At 36.7% G+C, this 15,325-nt stretch overlaps 1 protein-coding gene across 11 annotated transcripts in view; it reads left to right on the top strand.

The window, feature by feature from the left end:
* The window catches only part of CCDC171 (coiled-coil domain containing 171), a 316,174-nt gene that overhangs the window by 151,838 nt on the left and 149,011 nt on the right, over positions 1-15,325 (top strand). The gene's annotated exons all lie outside the window — the stretch shown is intronic.

The raw sequence follows: 15,325 nt of genomic DNA, 5'->3' as shown, positions 1-15,325 counted from the left end.
TCATGACTCAGATTGCAGGATAAGTTTGTGTGAAAGGTTCAATGAAAACTAACTTCTCGAGAATAACATACAGTTACCTACAGGTTAAGCTATGTCATTGGACTAATTATGGTCATTTCAAACACATTAACAGTAAAAAATAATATAACGGATTTGGTAACACCTGCTTCATGGAATGTTGTAAGCATTTATGAAATAATAATTTAGGGTGTAGTTTAATTCTTTAGACAAGTCTGCTATATACATGCACTTCATTTATTGTGATTTCACATATCTAAATCTAGGTTCTTATAGTGGGAAACTTAAGATTCAAAGATTATTTTTAGACTGTGGCCATCAGTGTTGGTAAGCTATATGCATCTCTAATATTTTGGCAAAACCTCAATGTACTGGATTTGAAGTCTGAAATAAAAGTCTAAATAAATGTATTTTAAGTATGTTGGCACTATAGCTTCAGAGCAAGATTAACATTCTTTTTTTTTTAAAAGATTTTATTTATTTATTTGACACAGAGAGAGAGAGGGATCCCAAGTAGGCAGAGTGGCAGGCAGAAGGAGAGGGAGAAGCAGGCTCCCTGCTGAGCAGAGAGCCCGATGCGGGGCTTGATCCTGGGACCCTGGGACCATGACCTGAGGTGAAGGCAGACACTTAACCGACTGAGCCACCCAGGTGCCCCAAGATTAACATTCTTGAAAGAACTGAATGAAAGTTTTGGGACTTAGTTTAAAAAACAGATTATTTGTGTTCATCATATTCTTTGTAGGTATGTGAACAATTAAAATAGATTGGTTTCTTAAGCTATGATCCTTTTTATATCATTACTTTATCTTTCCTTATCACTGTGCTGTATATGCTTTAGGAGATAAAAGAAAAATATGACTTGGATCTGGACCTCTAGAAAATATGCACAGTGATTATAGAACAAGATTGACAACTTATGAACCAACTTTAGGCAGAATGTAATCAAGGATTGAATGAGGAAATACTGGTTTTAAATGTAAGAACCCATAAAAGATGCAGCTCAGAGTAGGCTTACGAGTATTGGGAAGGCTTCAGGGAGCCCTATCTGAAGGCTTTACCTGGGCCTAGAATGACGGATAATAAGTTACAGAAGAGGGACAGCATCCAGATGGAGGGCAGAGCTTGAGCAGAGCTGCAGAGGTGGGAATAAGCATAGAATGGGAAGAGGGACATTAAGGAGATGGAATGGAGACCCATGCCTAGTGCGGCTGGCTTATACATGGTGATAACTAAAATGTGGTTTCTATTATAACTATATTGGAAAATAGTGAGGGAAAAGGTGGATCATTGGCATGGGATCAGATTATAAACTTCTTTTATTTTTTTTTATTTTTTAAAATTTTATTATGTTATGTTAATCACCATACATTACATCATTAGTTTTTGATGCAGTGTTCCATGATTCATTGTTTGCGTATAACACCCAGTGCTCCATGCAGAACGTGCCCTCTTTAATACCCATCACCAGGCTAACCCATCCCCCCACCCCCTCCCCAATAGAACCCTCAGTTTGTTTCTCAGAGTCCACAGTCTCTCATGGTTTGTCTCCCCCTCTGATTCCCCCCTTCATTTCTCCCTTCCTACTATCTTCTTCTTTTTTTTTTTTTAACATATATTGCAATATTTGTCTCAGAGGTACAGATCTGTGATTCAACAGTCTTGCACAATTCACAGCGCTCACCATAGCACATACCCTCCCCAATGTCTATCACCCAGCCACCCCATCCCTCCCACCCCCCACCACTCCAGCAACCCTCAGTTTGTTTCCTGAGATTAAGAATTCCTCATATCAGTGAGATCATCTGATATGTGTCTTTCTCTGATTGACTTATTTCACTCAGCATAATCAAAAGGAATGAAATCTTGCTGTAGACTTTTTAAAAAAAAGACTATTTATTTGAGAGAGAGAGAGAGAGAGAGCATGCACGTGAGCGAGCATGAATGGGGGAAGGGGAGGAGAGGGGGAAGGGCAGAAGGAGATGGAGAGAGCCTGATATGGGGCTTGATCCCAGAACCCTGGGATCATGACCTGAGCCAAAGGCACAGACGCTCAACCGACTGAGCCACCAGGTGCTGCAGATTATAGAGGTTTTATAAAACTAGACAGTGATCTCCCTGAGCACATTTTCCAAAAGTGGACTATTGCAGTATTTTAAAGTTAAAATATTGACACAATGGTTATTTGAGACCCTGATTAAAATATGTGTAGGTAAGACTTATCAAGTAGAAGGTAGACCGAGAGTGGTGTGTCTTTAAATGCTTGCCTACCCCCAGGAACAGAGCTGCCTTTGATGTTAGAATCTGCTTGTGATAATAGCTTGAGAAAAGGGCAAGTTCAGGGAAACTTATTTTTAGGAAAGGCTTTAAATGTTGTTGGCTAAAGAACACTAAGTACTTTGGGAAGAGAAAGTGATAGTTGCTTAGAGGGGGAGAATAATTGATGTATTAAAGTCCAGAAGAGTATAGGGAAGAATATAGTTGGACAGGTAAATAATTGAGTTATTATTAGACTAGTACAAAAATGGTCAGTGTGTACCTTTTATGGAGATGGCTTAACAAGCTGGGCTTATAGAAGAAGTCATTCAAAAAATGATGATGGGTTAATATATTACCTTTTCCAGGTAATGTGTTTTCATTTTTATGTGTATTCTAGTAGTAGAAATTTCAGACATTTTAGCAGAAAGGATGGGAAAATATTCTCAGACACTTAAAGTACATGAGAGGTTATTAACAGATAATAATGAGGGTAATAAATGTAAAGCTATAACAGCTTACGTGGTCATGTTGCATTTATAACTCAAGTGTATGAATAACTTAAATATATGGTAAGCATTATCATAGAGTAGAAAGAGCATTAGCTTTGAACAAGGCAGATTTTATTTTGTATCCAGCTCTGATAATTATTAGTTGTATGAAATTGGGCTTAACTTTACTGGACCTCAGACTCTTTACCTAAAAATGGAGATAGTACTGTCTTCCTGGTTTTTGTGAAGGTGTAATGAGGTAACACTTGTTGAACATTTTGTACAGTACCTGGCATATAGTGTGCACTAAAAAAACTGTTTCCTTACCACCCATCTCATCGTGAAAGTAGTGTATTACATTAATGAATAGATATACACACTTCTGCCTGTACACACTTATAGACTACTAATTATTTTCTGTTTCTCTGTGTTCTTCCAGTCTGTTTTATTTCTGTGTCTATCTTTCTGTCTGCCCACCATTTCTTCTTCTTACCCTTCCTCCTTCCTTCCTGCTGCCCACTCATCCATCTACTAACAGACTAACAAATGATAAAAATGTTCCTATAGGCCACATAGTGTTTTATATTTGCATTTAAAAATTATTATTATTGTGGGACTTGAACTCACCACCCTGAGATCAAGACCTGAACTGAGATCAAGAGTTGGAGGCTTAACCAACTGAGCCACCTGGGTGCCTTGCATTTAAAAATTATTTTGAAATAACTTCAAACTTACAGAAGAGTTGCAGGTACACAACAGAGACCTTTTCTTTTGCTGAACAATTTGAAAGCAAGAAGCGGACATGATGCCCATTACTTTCTCATATTTTAGTGTGCATTTCAAGCAAGACATTCTTCTGCATAACCAGAGGGCTGTGATCAATGTTAGGAAACCATTCACACCCCCTTCGACTTTCCTTAGTTGTCCCAACCAACCGTGTCTTTTAGAGCCAAAGGATCTGGTGTAGAATTATGTGTTGTAGTAAGTCATCTTTCTTTCATTCAGGTACAGAGACTCCCCCAACACAGAAAAGTTCCCCAGTCTTTCCTTGACCATCATGATCTTGGAGATTACAGGCCGATTTTTATAGAATACCCTTCAATTTTGATTTGTTTGATGTTTCCTCATGATTAGATTCAGTTTATGCATTTTTGGCAAGAAATCACAGAAATGATGCTGTGTTTCACTTATGGTATGCTGTCCTAGTGTTAGCTTCAAAACAACTCATAGTTCTAGAGGATTTTCTTATTCTTCTAGGGAATGATTTTTAATATTTGGGTAATACTTATCAGTTGGGCATTTCATAATTTGTTTATCCAGTTCATAAGAGGATATTTTCATCATAGGACAGGTATCAGGAATATCAGTTCAGCTTTGATTTGTAATTGATTCATTGTCTCTTGAATCACCCAATATTATGAGTAGTGTCTTAATTCTTTCAACCAAGTGGGATATCAAAATGCCAAAATCTTGGGAAGGTTTATTAAGGAAATAACCTGAAAATCCTGAAATGCAAGAAGTTATTTCTTAGAACTGTATTTTTTCTTTTTTGTCCCTTCCTTCCTCCATTTTCTTTTTGAAGAACTTAACCAAAAGTTTAAACCATTTTACATGTCAAGACTATATATTGATGACATCAGTGTCACTTTCTTTGTTTTTTTAGCTCCAGGAAAACTGGTATGTGTGGTCAATATCCAGTAGTAGCTTTTAATATATTAAGTAGTACCAGTATTCCTTCTTGTATTATCTTTGTCCTAAGGTAAAAAAAAAAAAAAAAGTCAGTAAATTATTCTTTTTTAAAAATACTCTTTTTAGGTACTTAACCTTTTTAGAGTACGTTCTGAATTATACACATACCATTAATTATATAGAAGAGAAAAATTTTAAATTATCTAGGAGAGAAAATTAAACATGTTGAGTACATAGTGGAGTGTGAATTAAGAACCTGGGCTCTAGATTTGAAACTGGGTCCGATTGTTTACTTCGTGTGTGACACTGGGAAAGGTACTTAATTCCTTTTAGCCTCAATATCTTCATCTGTATAATTTGGCTAAGAAAAGTTCCTAGTTTAAGGGTTGTTAGGTGTGAATGTAACCTTGTTAGCAAGTCTCTTGTATATGTAATTGTCCAATAAATGTTTGTTGTTTTATCTGTTTCTTTTGTGTGTGAGTGTTCTGGTATCTCACGTGAACCGGTATATTACTTTATTCCTTTCATGAAGTGGGAAGTTCAATAATGGTAGCTTGGATTTACTGCTTGGAAAGTGCTAAAGGTGGTTGCTCCTGCTACCTTCTTAAACTTTGAGGATGTATTTATAGGCAGTGGGCAGAGACCCCAGTTTCCATGTTGCCTCTGTAAATACTGGACAGGTGGCAACCTTCTTGCTTTCATTAAAGTGTTTGCTCATTTGAGATAAATTACCTCTTCCAGGTATCCACATGGTGTGCCTGCAAGAGATCATTTACCTCAAACAGGGGAGAATGTTACTTCCACTGAAGGGCTGGGATATCAATCATTATGGGAATGGACTAAAGAACTCTTTATATAGCTGAACATTTCATATGTCTGGTCCAGACTGAATTTCTCAAGATAGAAACAAATGTGCTGATTTGCCTGGAATTATCTCTGAATAAATATAGTAGATGGATATGAATAGAATGTTCATACATTTTGTTATGCATTCCCTCTATAATTGAATCATAATTATCCAGAAGATAGATGACCCAAGTATATGTGCCCCTGCTATTACTATTGAGAAGTTTCTTTCATTGTTAGAGTTAACTTTGTAGAGGTCATAGCAACTCTTTCAGGTAAAACTCAGAAATCTGGGTTGAATTCAGCTTAACATTGAGGTTTCACACTTAGGAAGTTCAAAGCAGTAACTAAAGATATTTCTGTTAATAAGTAGTTATTGGTATGTATTTTAAAATGAAGGTTTTATTGAATCCTAAAGAATAATAAAGTGAGCATTCCTACTTTAGTTGTGGTCTGTGGACCAGCAGCATCAGCATCAATGAGGAATGTGTTAGAAATGCATAATCTCAGACTCCACTCCAGAGCTACTCACTCAGAATCTACATTTTTGTAAGGTCCTCAGATGACTTATATGCACAATAAAGTATTAGAAGAAGTAACTTAGGGGACTTTGTTATTTACATAATTTCACTTATATCTGAAATTGAAACAAGTATGTATCATTTTTGGTATTTCAGCTCCAAGTGTCTCTTTTGGGGACCCACATTTACTTTACTGGATTTTCTTCTGTTTTGTTAATTTCTTTTTTATTATTACCTTTGCAGGTTCCCATATTTTTTCAAACAGTTTATTATCAAAAATTTCAAGTGCATAGAAAAGTTGAAAGAATTTTACTATGAACAGATATTTTTTAATTTTTTAAATTTAATTTTGTTATTTTTTTAATTAAAATTTATTTGCCTATCATAATTTTTAAGAACAATTTTTGAATGGATCATATATCTTAGGAAGTGTCCATGACTATGTGAAATTCCAGAGTCACAACTTTCATAGGATATATTTGTGAATAATGTTGCTAAAATAGTGTACAAAATCAAAATTATTTTAAGAAACATTGGTGAGGTTTCAGCATATTTTGCAATTTATAGGCAGTTTATGGGAAACTTCTAAGAGCCTGAAGCCTTTTCTTAGAAGGGTAAGTTGCAAATCCAGATACAGTCTAACAAAGCCAACATAATTATTTTTCAGATTTTTGTAAAAGAACAAAGGGAAATTTTTTCTCTCAAATTGTATAGTAAAATATTATATGCATTTAGAAACATTGTTTTATCTCCACCTTGTTCTAGAGGAAAATTATGCCAGCTTACAGGTATTTGTAAAATATGACTAAATGATATCCATTAACACTTGAGTAAAAGAAAGTGGAAGCAAATTTGAACTAGGAATGATGTTGAAAAAGCCAATTATGATGGCCTACATAGTTGTGTTCAAATTATTGTGTTCAAATTTGGGCCTCAGGAGTCAATTGCCAATGATGTCGTTGAAGAAAAACCCAAAATTTAGGAGAAATAAAAATGTCCTTGGACTGGGGCACCTGGGCTCAGTCGGTTCAGCATCTGTCTGCCTTTGGTTCAGGTTGTGGTCTCGGAGTCCCAGGATCAAGCCCTGTATCAGGCTCCCTGCTCAGTGGGGAGTCTGCTTCTCCCTTTGCCCCCCACCCCGCTCTCCTGCTCTCTCTCAAATAAATAAATAAAAATATTTAATTAAGAAAAATGTCCTTGGACTAAGATTGGATAGGAATTTGTCCTGTAGCTCTTAATAAAAAGGGACATCGTGATAGAATGAATAACATTCTCAGTAATATCAGACATAGAACTCTTTGTCTCTTTTTTTAAAGATTTATTTATTTATTTGAGGGGGGAGGGGCAGAGGGACAGGGAGAGAGAATCTCAAGCAAACTCTGCCCTGAGCTCAGAGCCTGATGCGGGGCTTGATCTCAGAACCCTGAGATTACGACCTGAGCCAAAACCAAGAGTCGGGCATTTAACTGACTGCTCCACCGAGGTGCCCCTGTCTCTTCTTTTTAAGTCAAATATATTGTTATAGAGTTTACAGACAATAAAATCTACTCATTTAGCTGTAAAGAGGTAAATGGATTTAAAAAATGTATATGCTAGAATGTATACAAGAAAATATATAAAACATTTTCTTGACCTTTTTTGCAGTCACCACTACATACTTCTTGTCCAAGAGAACCACTAATCTTTTTTTCTTTTAATTTTTCTTTTCAAGCATTTCATAAAAATAAAGTCATACAATGCAAAGGCATCCAGCTAAACTGCACAGGCAGAGGAACAGTCCCCCCATTGTCCTCACTTCAGCCCCCAGCTATAAGTTTAGGAATTCCTGGAGTCACTCTCACTTTAGGCCCACTGGTTATGAGTTAAGGGGCTCCTACGAATTCTCTCAGGTTCCATATTTGCTAGAATGACCCATAGAACTCAAGAAAAGTGTTACACTTAGGATTACAGTTTTATTATAGCAAATTGAAACAAATTAGATCCAAAGGAAGGGATACATAGGGTAAAGTCTAGGAGGATTCCAGGTATCAAGCTTCCATTGTTCTCAGGGCAAGGTAACCTCCTGCCATCAATTTATGACAATACATATGGGGTATTACCAATCCAGGAAGCTCACTGGAGCTTCAGTGTCCAGACTTTCTATTGAAGCTTCATTACATGGGCATGATTAATTGGATCACTGGCTACGTTGCTGAGTTCAGTCTCTCTGGAGGTTGAGCTGATTCATACTGGCTCAAAGACCTAACCTCTGATCACGTAGTTGGTCTTTCAGATAGGACCAGTCCTTACCTTTAGTTATCTTGTTAGCATAAACCTAAGACATGCCCACCATGAGTCAAGCCATTAATATGAACTGTGAAGTGTGGTCCTGGGGCCCACCATGAATAACAAAGACACTGTTTGCAATACAGAAGTTCTGAGGTTTTAGAGGCTACCTCCCCATCATGCCTGAACTTAAACCCTGCATATCTAGCTTTCTATGGGTATCCTAAAAACACCTCAAACTCAGCATATTCAAAATTTTAATCATCTTCTTTGTCTCTAAACCTCCTTCTAAATTTTCTGTCTTTGTGATTGGCATGGCCATCCACCAAGTAATTAAAATAGAAACCTGGGAGTCACCATAACTTATTCTTATTCTTACTCTTATGCTTTATATTCTGTATATTTTATCAGTCTACTTTTTATCCAGCCTCATTGCTGTTGTTTTAACTCCATACTTTTTGCATGTGTTACCTTCTTAACCTACTAATGGGTGTCCATTCTTAGACACACTGTGCCATTCTATCATCTATCTATCTATCTATCTATCTATCTATCTATCTATCTATCTCATATTTAGCAAAGAAATAATTTGAGGAGGGTTATAGAAGTAACAAAGAAGGGCGCCTGGGTGGCTCAGTTGGTTAAGCATCTGACCCTTGATTTTGGCTCAGGTTATGGCCTTAGGGTTGTGAGACTGAGCCCTGTTTCAGGCTCCATGCTGGGTGTGGAGCCTGGTTGATTTTCTCTCTCCCTCTCCCTCTGCCCCTGTCCCCCACCTCCCTTCCTCCCTAAAAAGAAGAAGAACAAGAAGAAGAACAAGAAGAAGAACAAGAAGAAGAAGAAGAAAAGAAGAAGAAGAAGAAATAACAAAGAAGTAGCAAGTAGCATTAGTGTATTGGAGAGCATTTATAGAGCATTGAATAGTATGAGGAAGTATATTTAAATTTCTTGTAATCTCTCTAAGAATATGATCAATATTGATGTGTACTTCTTTCAAGTTGTTTTATATGTATTTCAATATGATTAGGTCATTCTGTAACTATTTTTCATTGTTCTTTTTTTTCTTACTTATATTTAAATGGCTATCATATTAGTCCCGGCTCATTTGATATTTTTAGGCTTAAATGACTTAATGCATGTAAACAGTGCTTGATCTATTGCATATCTTTGTCTTCCATATCAGCAGCAGCATTATTCCCCATTTCTTATTGTATGAATTAACTCTTTGGCAAGGTGTACAAGACACTTCTTGACCTGATTCTCATCTATTTGTATAGTCTCACCTCCCAGTACTCATTAATAAAACTGCAATTTAGGTAAACTGAATTGCTTGTTGTTCCTCAGATGTGAGATGCCCTCTGTCTCCAAACATATGGAAAAAACTATTTTGCTGCTGAATTTTGAGAGGAACTTATTACATGGGTTATCATATTGGAAATATTGAATAACATCACAGTTTCTATCTTTAAAAGCCACTTCATAGAAGATGCAGACTTTTTTTTGTCAGTGTGACTTATATTCATCTTCAATAAAAACTAAGAGCATAGTATTAATATTACAGTTCTCTGAATGGAATAGTGCAGATATGCAGCTTTCTTTTTTATTTATTTATTTTTATATTATTATGTTAATCACCATACATTACATCATTAGTTTTTTTAATTTTTTATGGTTATGTTAATCACCATATATTACATCATTAGTTTTTGATGTAGTGTTCCATGATTCATTGTTTGCGTATAACACCCAGTGCTCCATGCAGAACGTGCCCTCTTTAATACCCATCACCAGGCTAACCCATCCCCCCACCCCCCTCCCCTCTAGAACCCTCAGTTTGTTTTTCAGAGTCCATAGTCTCTCATGGTTCTTCTCCCCCTCCGATTTCCCCCCCTTCATTCTTCCCCTCCTGCTATCTTCTTCTTCTTTTTTTTTTTTTTTAACATATAATGTATTATTTGTTTCAGAGGTACAGGTCTGTGATTCAACAGTCTTACACAATTTACAGCACTCACCATAGCACATACCCTCCCCAACGTCTGTCACTCAGCCACCCCATCCCTCCCACCTCCCACCACTCCAGCAACCCTCAGTTTGTTTCCTGGGATTAAGAATTCCTCATATCAGTGAGGTCATATGATACATGTCTTTCTGTGATTGACTTATTTCGCTCAGCGTAATACTCTCCAGTTCCATCCACGTCATTGCAAATGGCAAGATTTCATTCCTTTTGATGGCTGCATAATATTCCATTGTGTGTGTGTGTGTGTGTGTGTGTGTGTGTGTGTGTGTGTGTGTGTGTGTGTATCACATCTTCTTTATCCATTCATCTGTCAATGGACATCTTGGCTCTTTCCACAGTTTGGCTATTGTGGACATTGCTGCTATAAACATCAGGGTGCACGTACCCCTTCGGATCCCTACATTTGTATCTTTGGGGTAAATACCCAGTAGTGCAATTGCTGGGTCATATGGTAGCTCTATTTTCAACTTTTTGAGGAACCTCCATACTGTTTTCCAGAGTGGCTGTACCAGCTTGCATTCCCACCAGCAGTGTAGCAGGGTTCCCCTTTCTCCGGGTATGCAGCTTTCTTATTATTTAAGTTGACACAGAGGCAGAGGCTCAAGGATATAGATTTAACAGTTGGGTAGCATATTCTTTAGATAAGAGATCTCTTAACCTTGGGCTCACAGAACCCTTCTCCAAAGGATCCATGGGTAGAATTTGGAAGCAGGGGTGGAGATGCATCTGTGGACTTGGATAGAAAAAATTACATCTTGTTTCACTAACCACTAACTGATCTTTGACATTCCCTTCAATTATGAGTGCTGATGACAGATCATGATTGTATTAGCAATGTAGTGACTTTGTTACTGAACAAAACCACTGATATTTTCATGTTGTAATACAGTTGTTGCAGCTATCTCCAGATACAGCTTATGCTCATCTTTGCTAATCAGTGATCATGAGACTCATCACATACATGACGTGTAATCACAGTGTTTGGTGTACACATGGACGCTGGTGCAATTTTTCTGCATAAGTATCAGAACAGCTTTGTACCTAGTAGTTGTTCATCCATCCAAGTGAGCTTCTATGTTTTTCATGTTTATGTTTTTTTCTAGTAGTCCCCAACTACAAAATTCTCTGTTATTTATTTGAAAGTGCAACCTGCAAACACCTGGAAACATTTCAGAACTCTTTCAAAAGAGTTACTGACACTACCAGTCAATTTTCTTTTTTTTTTTTTTTTTTTTTTAAGATTTTATTTATTTATTTGAGAGAGAGAGAATGAGAGAGAGAGAGCACGAGAGGGAAGAGGGTCAGAGGGAGGAGCAGACTCCCTGCCGAGCAGGGAGCCCGATGTGGGACTCGATCCCAGGACTCCGGGATCATGACCTGAGCCGAAGGCAGTCGCTTAACCAACTGAGCCACCCAGGCGCCCACCAGTCAATTTTCTGAAAAAGAAATAATGAAATTGATTCCATATACAGTAGTATCAAAACCAATAAGATACTTAGAAATAAATTTAACCAAGGAGGGGAAGGTCTTTAATCTGAGAATCATAAGACATTGAAGAAGGAAATCATGGGGCGCCTGGGTGGCTCAGTGGTTAAGCGGCTGCCTTCAGCTCAGGTCATGATCCCAGGGTCCTGGTATTGAGCCCTGCATCGGGCTCTCTGTTCAGCGGGGAGCCTGCTTCTCCCTGTCCCTCTATGTGCTGCTTCCCTTGCTTGTGCTCTCTCTCTCTGTCAAATAAATAAATAAAATCTTAAAAAAAAAGACATTGAAGAAGGAAATCAAAGACACAAATAGATGGGAAGGTACCCTGTGTTCGTGGATTAGAAGAATTAATATTGTTGAAGTATCCATATGAGCAAAAGCCATCAGTAGATTCAGTGCAATCCCTAATCAAGATTCCAATGGCTTTTTTAAAAAAATAGAAGTAGAAAAAGCACTCTGAGAACTTATAACCACAAGAGACCCTAAATAGCCAAAGAAATCTTAAGAGGAACAAAACAGGAAGCATCATGACTTCCTGATTTCAAGCTGTACTATAAAGCTATAGTAATCAAAACATATACTATTGGCATAAAAATAGACAGACCAATGGGACAGAATCAAGAGCCAAAGGCATAAATTGAAAACCCAAGCATGTATGGTCAGCTAATATCTGACAAGGGAGCCAGGAATAGTCAACAGACAGAAGACAGTCTCTTTAATAAATGGTGCTGGGATAATTGGATATTCACATATAAAGGAATGAAACTAGACCCTTATCTTATACCACTCACAAAAATTAACTTGAAATGGATTAAAGACTTAAATATAAGACCTAAGACTATGAAACTCCTAGAGAAAAACAAGGCTTCTTGACGTAGGTGTTGATAATGATTCTCTGGATATGACACCTAAAGCACAAGCAACAAAATAAAAATTAACAAGTAGGACTACATCAAAGTAAAAACTTCTGTACAACAAAAGAAACTATCAACAAAGTGAAAAGACAACCTACAGAACGGGAAATAATTTTGCAAACCATATATCTGATAAGGGGTTAATATCCAAAATATATAAAGAACAAATACAATCAATAGCAAAAGAACCAAATAACCCAATTAAAAAAGTGGGCAAAGGACCAGAATAGACATTTTTCCAGAGAAGATATACAAAAGGCCAACAGGTACGTGAAAAGATGCTATTAATTAGTCATTAGAAAATGCAAACAAAACCACAATGAGATATCACCTTATGCCTGTTAGAATGACCATCATCAAAAAGACAGATAACAAATGCTGGTATGAATGTGGAGAAAATTGAACCCTTGTGCACTGTTGGTGGGATTGTAAATTGATACAGCCACTATGGAAAACAATATAGTGGATCCTCAAAAAATAAAAAGACAACTACCGTATGATCCAGCAGTTTCACTTCCAGGAATATATCCAAAGGAAATGAAAACACTAACTTGAAAAGGTATCTGTACCCCACGCACCAATTGCAATAGCTAAGACATGTAAACAACCTAAGTGTCCACTGACAGATGACTGGATAAAGAAGTTGTGGTATATATACAAAAGAATATTATTCAGCCATAAAAAAATGAAAACCTACCATTTGCAGCAATTTGGATGGACCTTGAAGGCATTATACTAAAGGAAATAATCAGAGAAAGGCAAACACTGTATACTCTCTCTTATGTCTGAAAAAAAAAAAAAACCAAAACAAACAAAAAACCAAAACGAACCCAAAACCAAAAATCAAACTGATAGAGGAAGAAATCAGACTTGAGGTTGGTTACCAGAGGTGGAGGGTAGGGTGAGGGGGAATTAGTGGAAGGTGGCTAAAGGTATAAATTTCCAGTAAGAAGATAAATAAGTCCTAGGGATGCAATGTATAGTGTGGTGACAGGAGTTAACTGTATAGGAAAGGTGTTAAGAGAGTAAATCCTAAGAGTTCTCATTCTTAAAAGGAGAACTTTTTTTTCTTTTTTCTTCTTTCTTTTCTTTTTATTGTATCTATATGAGATGATGGGTGCTATCTGAACCTATTGTGGTAATTATTTCACACTATATGTAAATTAAACCATCATGTTATATGCCTTAAACTTATACGGTGACATATGTCAATATTTTCTTGATAAAACTGAGGAAAAAAAAAAACCCAACACGAAGTTAAGTTCCTTCTATCTTCATAGCATCAGTTTTTTTCATCCATTCAATAAGTATTTATTGAGCATCTATTATATGCCAGCCACTTTAAAAAAATGAGGTCTGATTGACATATTAATTTCAGGTGTACAACATAATGGTTCAGTATTGGTATATATTGCTAAATAATCACTATAGCAAGACTAGTTAACATTTGTCATCATACCTAGTCACAAAAACATTTTTTTCCTGTGATAAGAACTTTTAAGATATACTCTTAGCAGCTTTCAAATGCAGAGCATCAGATTTGAGCTATGGATTCACAATCCTTTTTCTTTAAGACGTAAATCGTATTGAATATATTGACAGAACCAGAGATGAATTCACTGACTTTAGGACAAAAACTTACACAGTAAGTTTTGAATTTATTTGATTTTTTAAAAAGATTTTATTTATTTATGAGAGAGCATGAGCAGGAGGAGGGGCAGAGGGAGAGGGACACAGACTCCCCGCTGAGTAGGGAGCCTGATGCGGGACTCGATCTCAGGACCCTGGGATCATGACCTGAGCCCAAGGCAGCCGCTTAACCGACTGAGCTACCTGGGCGCCCCTTAAAATTTTTTTTATTAACATATAATGTATTATTTGTTTTAGGGGTACAGGTCTGTGATTCATCAGTCTTAGACAATTCACAGTACTCACCATAGCACATACCCTCCCCAATGTCCATCACCCAGCCACCCCATCCCTCTCGCCCCTTAAAAAATTAACTTTAGTTAGTCTATATTTTAAGTATATTGCCTTACTTATAATACTTAATAGCCACACTTAAAATGGGTTGATAACTGCATTTCAATAAAATTTGCTTTCTTCTAATCATTCCCCCGAATATTGTTTGTCTGAGTTGAGATATATTTTTGGATTGTCCTGTTTTGGGGCATTTATATCTTTAGTATTATTTATAAATAATGCAGATAGAAATAAGAGCTATTGATTCTTAATCAGTGTTATAGGTTTCCCATCCCTGTTGCCTAACATGGTATCTTTATATATACGAGCTACTCTGTGTACAGATTCTGCAGATCACCCAAACGTGTATAAACATGGATACACACAGACACACAGTCTCACATGAGGGAATCATACAATCATACAATTGTGCCTCATTGTAATTTTTTTCTGTTCAATGGACAATTAAATGTATTTGCATGTCAATAAAGGAGGTATACTTTATTAATTGTATTTGGTCACATACTACCCCATGGTTTATATGTACTGTAGTTTACTCTGTGAATTCCCTATTGGTGGATATTGGTGTCTTTTCTTAAAAATTTCCATGATTTTAAGCAATACTATAATGAACTGTGATGTAATTAACATGTTTGTGCAAAAACAATTTATGTTTGCACAGTTACTTCCTTGGCTAAATTCCTGAGAAATGAGTTTTGCATATTTTACATTTGGAAAGAATCTCCAGTGTGCCTTTCATGAAAGTTGCCTTGCCTTACACTCCCATGATTGGTACCGAGAGTGCTGGTCTCCCCATAATGCCTTTGGCACATTAAATTATGACAATCTTTTTCATCTTTA

This window comes from Zalophus californianus, chromosome 13 (genome assembly GCF_009762305.2).
Source record: "Zalophus californianus isolate mZalCal1 chromosome 13, mZalCal1.pri.v2, whole genome shotgun sequence".
NCBI classification, from domain to species: domain Eukaryota; kingdom Metazoa; phylum Chordata; class Mammalia; order Carnivora; family Otariidae; genus Zalophus; species Zalophus californianus.
This window is presented reverse-complemented; position numbering and strand designations above follow the sequence as displayed.